This window comes from Geospiza fortis, unplaced genomic scaffold (genome assembly GCF_000277835.1).
Source record: "Geospiza fortis unplaced genomic scaffold, GeoFor_1.0 scaffold138, whole genome shotgun sequence".
NCBI lineage: Eukaryota > Metazoa > Chordata > Aves > Passeriformes > Thraupidae > Geospiza > Geospiza fortis.
In genome coordinates, this window is record NW_005054307.1 from 7,897,218 (window position 1) to 7,904,888 (window position 7,671).

Here is a 7,671-nt window from a genome sequence, read left to right on the forward strand (position 1 = left end):
ACATGCTGCTGCTCTAAGCTTTCATATGTGAAATATTCCTCTAAGATCCAAACCGCTGTCAACACACTCCTACATAAGCATTCAAGAATGACTACCTAAAAAGACTACCTCACTTTTTGTTATATTAAATAAAGGCAGCGTGCAAGAGGAATAAAATCATGACAGAGGTTAACAAGGCAAAAAAATATTCAGACATCCATGAAATAGTATGTTTCTATAAAGGATCATTTTAATCTTATCTTCTGCCACCCAGCAAATCTGTAACTGTTACAGACATTTATTCAGATATAGCAAGATGCACAGACTTGTTAGCAGAGATGAAAAAGTGGCTGATCACGTCCTTCACTCACTCATCCCAGAGGGCGTTCAGCCAAGCATGTATCGGAAAAAATTGCCCATACTATCCTCTTAATACAATTATAAATAAGGCTGCCAGAGAGAGAGATACAAAGCTGTACCGAGAAAAGCACGGCTTTTAAGCCATCCCCTACCTTTTCCCTGGTATTTACAAACCGCAGGCAGTACTGCTGGGGAATCTCACCAGGGTGGCTGCCGAGAGGTCTCATGTGGCGTTCCCAGCTTTCCACCGCCTCCCTCTGCCTGGATGTTAAGCATTCCCGAGAAAACCCACCCTGACATGCACAGAATGAATCCTGCTCAAGTTGGAAGCATGTGATAACTGGGCTTCAGGTTGAAACAGGAAACCCCAGCACCCAATTAATCCCAGAGATTTAAACAAGCCCCATCTTACCGTTTTGCTGTTGCCCAGATCAGGTCAGATTCACCTGCAACTCTTTGGCATCTCTCTAGCAATGTTAGTGTTTGCAGTCAGGCCGGGCTCATTCAGCAACTGAATTCACATCTTTCTGCACTAGCAAGCTGAAATGGTACGGCTGTACTACAGCTAAGAAAGGGGGAAATCTAAAGCAGCAAACAAAGAAATCCCTCAAGACAGGGTAATCCCAGTGGAGTAGAATATAAAAGGTACAGATGAGCACCGAGAGTACAATATTTCTCTGTCTAAATTTCATCAGCAATACTATGCTCTTTCTAAAAAGATTTTTTTTTTAAATATATGATGGACTTGCCTGTGGAGTTCCCAGAAAGGCAGAGTATCCAGGCTCTGCAGCAGCATTGCAGCCAAAGTAACCATGCATATGCTATCTAGGCAATTTACAGCAGTCTTTTTGAAAAGATATTGATTTACAGTGTAGCACTGCCTCAACCCAACACAGAACTGCAGCCAAAATAGCTAATGGTGATTTCACAGGAATTAAGGGGAAAAACTCAACATTCAATAAAAGGATGAAACTAATCATTCCCAATTCAATTCTGTCCCAGCCATGAAAGATATCAGCAAGTTCTAGAGTGACAAAATGACATTATTGAAATAACCTATGGGCCCCTGGAAACAAGCACTATGAATACCACTATCCACTTTTACATAAACAATAAATATTAAAAAGTATTAAAAATTTATTGAGTCAAAATATGAACCCTCAAGTTAGTTTCAGCATTTTAAGGATGAAACTTACTATTTAATTTATGAATGCACAAAATACACAAAGCTGTGAGTAAGCAATAGACACCTACTCCGTGCTTGGAATCCACTACTCAGCCCAAGAAAACTTGAGTGTGGTAGGAGGGAAAAGAGAGCAGCAGGAGCAAACCCTGGCAACCCTCAGAGAGAGCTTCTCCAAAAAGGAGGCAGTGCATCTTCTCCATCTCCTACTCCTACAGCAACCCCTGCTGGCCTGTGCATCAGATGGCTCCTGGCTCCCCAGAAATCTCCTGGGGTTGGGGGAGCACTGGGCAGACTGTACTAGGACAGGGAACAGTAATGTGTACATTGGCGAAAGCTTCAGGAGGAGAAGAATGCAGCTCAGCTGAGATGGCATCTTCAACATCCTGAAATATTTTTCATTTTTATGTAATGATGAGCTACAATGAACTAGGAGGCAAAACAGAGCCCTGGCTCACACCCTGGGCAGCTCCAGTGACCCTCATCACAGAACCATTGGAAATGGGCTCCCCTGTAGAGCTCCACTTTGAAGAAAGCAGAGTGTGCTCAAACTCAACTCATTTGAGTTTGAGCACCATCATCACCAAGCCTTACACATGTTGACATACTTGCTCACACCTGAACCTAGCATTAGTGGCTCCAGTAACATATAAAACTGAATGCCATAAGCAAATACTATAAGACAATTCCAAACTTACGTAGTAGTTGTTATCTTTTCCTCTCCTTTTCCCAACCTTAATCACAGGGGCATCTCCAGACTTCTCCATTTGTCAGCTTGGTTTCTAACCAGATAGGCAGCTTCAGATCTCCTGAAAAAATATGACTTCCATCCTCTTGAACAAAACTTTCTTCTCTCTCGAGTGTGAGGCCCAGAACCCTGAAAAAGTATGACTTCCACCCTCTTGAACAAAACTTTCTTCTCTTCTCTCTCGAGTGTGAGGCCCAGAAGAAAACATGAATAAGAGCTTCCAGTCAAAATTATGAGAAAATATTTCCACAATGTTTACAATTCTTGGCCTTATTCTGTCAACAATAAATTTGTCTGAGGTTGAGGGAGAGCAGGACAGAAGGATGCTCAGGAAAAAGAAAAAAAAAAGATAGTGAGTAAGCACCTGCAAAGACCAATTTGTGCCAAAAGACAGGCACCATGTTAAGGGAAAAGTGGTGGAAAGAGGAAAGAGGAAAGACAGAAGACAAAAAAGGCAAGCCAGAAAAACACAGAACTGAATTCCAGAAGCAAAGAGCAAAGAAGGTGTTGGGCCAAGGCACAGAGAGTGAAAGCAAGTCAAACATCCTACAAAGTTATAGAATCACAGAATATGCCAAGTTGGAAAGGATCCACCAGGATCACTGAAGTCCAACTCCTAGCCCTGCACAGGACCATCCCCAAGAATCACACCATGTGTCTGAGAGTGTTGTCCAAATGCTTCTTGGACTCTGTCAGGCTGGTGCTGTGGCCACTTCCCTGGAGAGCTGTTTCAGCACCCAGCCACCCTCTGGGTGAAGAACCTTTTCCTAATATTGAACCAAAACCCCTCCCACACAGCTTAATGGCCTTCTTTTGAGTCCTGTCACTGGTCACCACAGAGAAAAGATCAGCACCTGCCCTTCTGCTTCCTTTTTTGAGGAAGTTGCAGACTGCAGTGAGATCTCCCCTCAGTCTCTTCTCCAGGCTGAACAGACTGAGTGACCTCAGCCACTCCACATACAGCTTCCCCCAGACGGTCGTTCACCATCTCTGCAGCCCTCCTTTGGACATTCTCTAATACCTTTATATCTTTCTTATACTGTAGCACCCAGAACTGGCCCCAGCACTGGAGGTGAGGCTGCAGAGCAGGACAATCCCCTCTCTTGCTGGCTGGCAATGCTGAGCCTGATGCCCCCCAGGACATGGTTGGCCCTCCTGCCTGCCAGGGCATGGCTCATTCATATTCAACTCACCATTGGCCCCCATGTCCCTTCCTGCAGGGCTGCTTTCCAGTCATTCTCCAGTCTGTCCATACTTGATTGACCCACTCAGGTGCAAAACCTGGCACTCACCCTTGTTAAACTTCAAACAGTTGATCATTGCCAAGGGGTCTTGCTTTGTCTAAATCTCTCTCTGCAGGGCCTTTCTGCAGTGAGATGTAGCTCACACAAACCTCCCATAATTAAAAGTTAATTATTTTTACTGTCTTGAAAAAAAATGAAAAAAATTATTTTTATTGCATTTAAGCCCTTCTTTTCGCCTTTGTCTTTGGCCTTACTCAAAAGATCCAACTCCAGGTGGGCTTTGTCTTTTTTAAGTGCGTGCTTGGAAGACACATCTGTATTCCTTCCCTATTACTTGTTCTTAATTCCACCTTCTATATAATTCCTTTTCACATTTGAGTCTTGTTAGGAAGTCTTTGTTCATCCATGCAGGCTTCCTGGCATTTCTGCTTGACGCCCTACTATTCTTATCCCCCTCCTTCTCCCTCTGCTAGCCCCATCCCTTGCCCTACTCCCGACACCATTTGCAGACTGTGGTTGAACATAACTTGGTTCAAGCACAAATATGTGCTCTGCTGCTGCCCGTGGTACCACAGAGAGGGTTGGGGGAACCTGGCTGGAAGGCAAAGGATATCAAGAATTAAGAATGGAGTTGATGGAATGCACAAAGACCCCTGTAGCATGGGACTGGGTTTCTTCCAAGGGGGTGGGAGAGTAACTAATCTAAAAAAAAGTTTCAATACAACAACTAAAAAAAAAGTCAAATAACTATGGAGTTCAGTTTCAATTTTAAAACTCTCCCTGGAAGCCAACTGCAAGTACAAGTTTCACATTATCAGTACCTTAACTCCCGCCAACACTTTCATCCCAGGGCAGACTGCGAAATGCTATGTAGCGCTTGGGAGCAGTTATTCACCTATAAGGAGGTAACTTTGGAGCTTTTCAAGATAATAGCAAATTGCTACACTTAAACCAGAGAAATTACACAATGTCACAGCTCTGATGGTCAATTAACTAAAAATGCAAACCATCATTTAGTAATATGGCATAGTAAAAAAATGCCAGTAGTTACTTCTGTTCTGTGTGATCATACTACAGACTAGTAAAATGAACTTGAAAGTAATATCCCATTTCCATTAGTCTACACTGAGTCATCTGAGAGGATGGGAGACAGGAAACAATGGAGAAAGGCAGATAATACTTCCCCTTCCTCTTCAAGAAGTAATAACCAAATGCAGTAATTTGTAAAAGTTTCATACATCAATATGAGCCCATTTCTCTTCAGAGGAAAAGGCCTGGCTAAGGAGAGCCACTGCTTCTCAACGCAAACCTTTACATTTTGACAACTGCAGACTCAATACACAAGGAAAAAATGAACACTTCTGAAAATTTACTCACTTATGAGAGTCATTTAGACATCTAGCCAGCCACTTCACAAGCCACTGATAATTTTTCATTAAGAAATTATTTAACAAGATGGTTAAGAAGTTGTGTCCAGAAACTGAGTGCTGGATGGAACATCTGTCCAACCCCAGTTCATATCCTTGCTACCACAGGCGACCATAAAATATAACCTCCTTCCTTAAATTGAGAATTTTGAGTTTGAGTTGGAATACATAAAGTACAAGACTTGGCCTTAATAAAACAATCCAGCAATGACACAAATTCATCAAATGCAAAGAAAATAATTTTTATCTTAAGATGGCAAGTGAAGCAGTGGTAATATTGCACAATGGAATGCATGACAAGTTATTCCAAGTACAACATGCTGTTAAACTTGCTTTGCAATACCAACAGTTGCACTATAACAGATGCATTATCTGGTATGATGGAACTTCACTTAAAAAGTCATTGTCTGAAACAAAATACAATGCAACACTTTGCCAATTAGTTTTGCAACTTTTAAGACAAATAAGAATCAGTGGGTTTAGGGACTGATTCCACATACAGTTTGCATTACAAAGCCTCCCATAGTTTCTCTATGAGCTCTTTTTGTTCCTCAATTTGTCCTTTTATAATCCACAGTTTGGGGAAGTCTTCATAGTGCTTCAAGGCTTTCTCACAGAGCTCCTGGGCTACAGCAATGTTCCCAAGCACCCATTCCATCTTCATAGATTCCATGAAGACCCTTGCTGTGGGTCTCCAGTCTATTAAAGCTCACAGCTTTAATGCTGTGAGCCTTTACCTCCTTGCTCTTTCATATTCATTGTTCTCTGACTCAAGCTTCATGGCAGCCAGCCAGATGTCCTCACTGTTGGGGTTGCCCTGGAAAACCAGGGCCAAGATGCTTCTGGCTGCTGGCACATCTCCTGCCAGCCACTTAGATTTAGCTCCTGTGAGCCACAGCACTTCTGCTTTGGGACAGTGAGGAACAGCTCTCTGCAAAAGAGCCTCCAAGGATTCTCTGGTCCCATGGTTCTTTCCAAAGTAGGCTGTTTGCAGCCACACATTCTCCTTGCTTGGGAAAACTTGCAAGGAATAGGCATAAACAGCTTGGGCACACTCTAGAGCACCGTGAACATGAGTGTTTGCATTTCCATCCAGGTTGGTTTTGATCTTCTTCGATCCCAATCCCAGCTCACATAATTGCCTGGCATGTGGACACACTTCCAGCTTTATCACATTGCTCAGCATCTTCTATCTGGTGCTCCCTGTAGAGTTCCACACTGTTAGACCTGAGATCTGATGGCTCTGTCAGTGACTTTCTTCATCATCTGGGTGTTTCCATTGAGTTCCTTAGTTTGGCAGCAGCAATCCAGAAGAGACAATCCATCAGAATATTCCCCTGGGCTTTGTTAAGGACTTTATGAGCATTCTCATGTCTCAGCCTTGCCAGCACCAGCCACAGTTCAGCACTGGCTGGACAGCCCTCCACAGCCCTGCTCAGCATGACCCTGGCATCCTCAGGTTGCTCCAGCTCCATAGCTGTTTTCCACAAAGGCACCAAGTTTGGAACATGCTCAAGGGTTTCCCCAAGGACACGTTTCTTGGCACAGATATCCATCTCCAGCTCTGCTGCTCTGATAGAAATCCAGAAAGACTGTGGAATGCGCTGGACAGCCTGGGCCAAAACAGCCTTGGCTGCATCTCCAGGCTGAAGCTGAGCAGCTTCCAACCAAATACCTTCAGTCCCAGGGTACATCTCTGTTCCTTTCAAGATGTGGTTTCAAGCCACCTGGAGCTTGCCTGTGACCTCCTCCAGTTGGGCTCATGCTATCCAGGCTGGTGGATGCTGTGGATTGGTCTCTTGGACAGATTTCAGGAATAAACAGGCTTTTTTTCATTTCATCAATATCTCCTCCACGTGTGGGAATTATGGAATTCAAGTCTGTCAAATATCCTTTCAGGTCTACTACAGTCTGGCCACTCAGAGTCTGACACCTGGCTTAGCTTCACATCCTTCAAGGTGCTCCTGGCTCAGCCAATCATCTTCATATCCAATTCACCTGTCTCAGGTGTCATCAAGCCTGGTGTCATTCCTCCTGGGTATGGCATATTCATTCCCCCTAGATATGGGGTATCCAATGCACCAAACTGTGGCTGGTGTGGGTCTATGGATGTATGACTCTCTCCTGACTGTAAATGCTTTGTAAAGACACTGTCAGAGACAGGAGTCAGCTTCTCATACCAAGGATTCTTCTGATGCTTGCTCCTGGCATCACCAACCTCTGGAATACTCAGCCACTCCTCTTCAGTAACTTCTTCTAACTTCTTTTTCAAGTCTGAGAACTGCTGCTGAATTTTAGGTTGTTCCATATGGTATTTTCCTACTTCCTCTTTTTCCTGTTGTTCCCTTCTCTTTTCTACCTTAATCCATCCCCTTCTCCAAAGTCACATCAATAGCATCTGTTTCTTCATCACCTTTTTCATGGGGACTACTTGAGAACAGGCTCCCAGCATAGTCATTGAAATCATCATAATTGGTGTCATTCTTCACCTTCTCATCTTCATCATTTGTTGGTTCTATCTGGTTCTGCTTCCTCTGGTCCCCCACAGTTCTCTTCCCCAGCAGGGCATGTTGGTCATCCACAGGGTCACTGGCACCACAAACAGGGCTGATGTCAGAGTGGGTGGTGAAATCTGTGGCTCTGCAGCCCAGCCCCAGCAGTGGCCCAGGGGCGTGGGCATGCCCAGGATTAGCTTCTTCAGTGGTGTCCCAGGTCCCTAAAGCTCACAGC

At 44.0% G+C, this 7,671-nt stretch overlaps 1 protein-coding gene and 1 pseudogene across 1 annotated transcript in view; both read right to left on the reverse strand.

Annotated features, from left to right (window-relative positions):
- CDK14 (cyclin dependent kinase 14) overlaps positions 1 to 7,671 on the reverse strand; it is a 314,376-nt gene that overhangs the window by 246,827 nt on the left and 59,878 nt on the right. The gene's annotated exons all lie outside the window — the stretch shown is intronic.
- Positions 5,450 to 7,671, reverse strand: part of LOC102040253 — a 5,888-nt pseudogene continuing 3,666 nt past the window's right edge.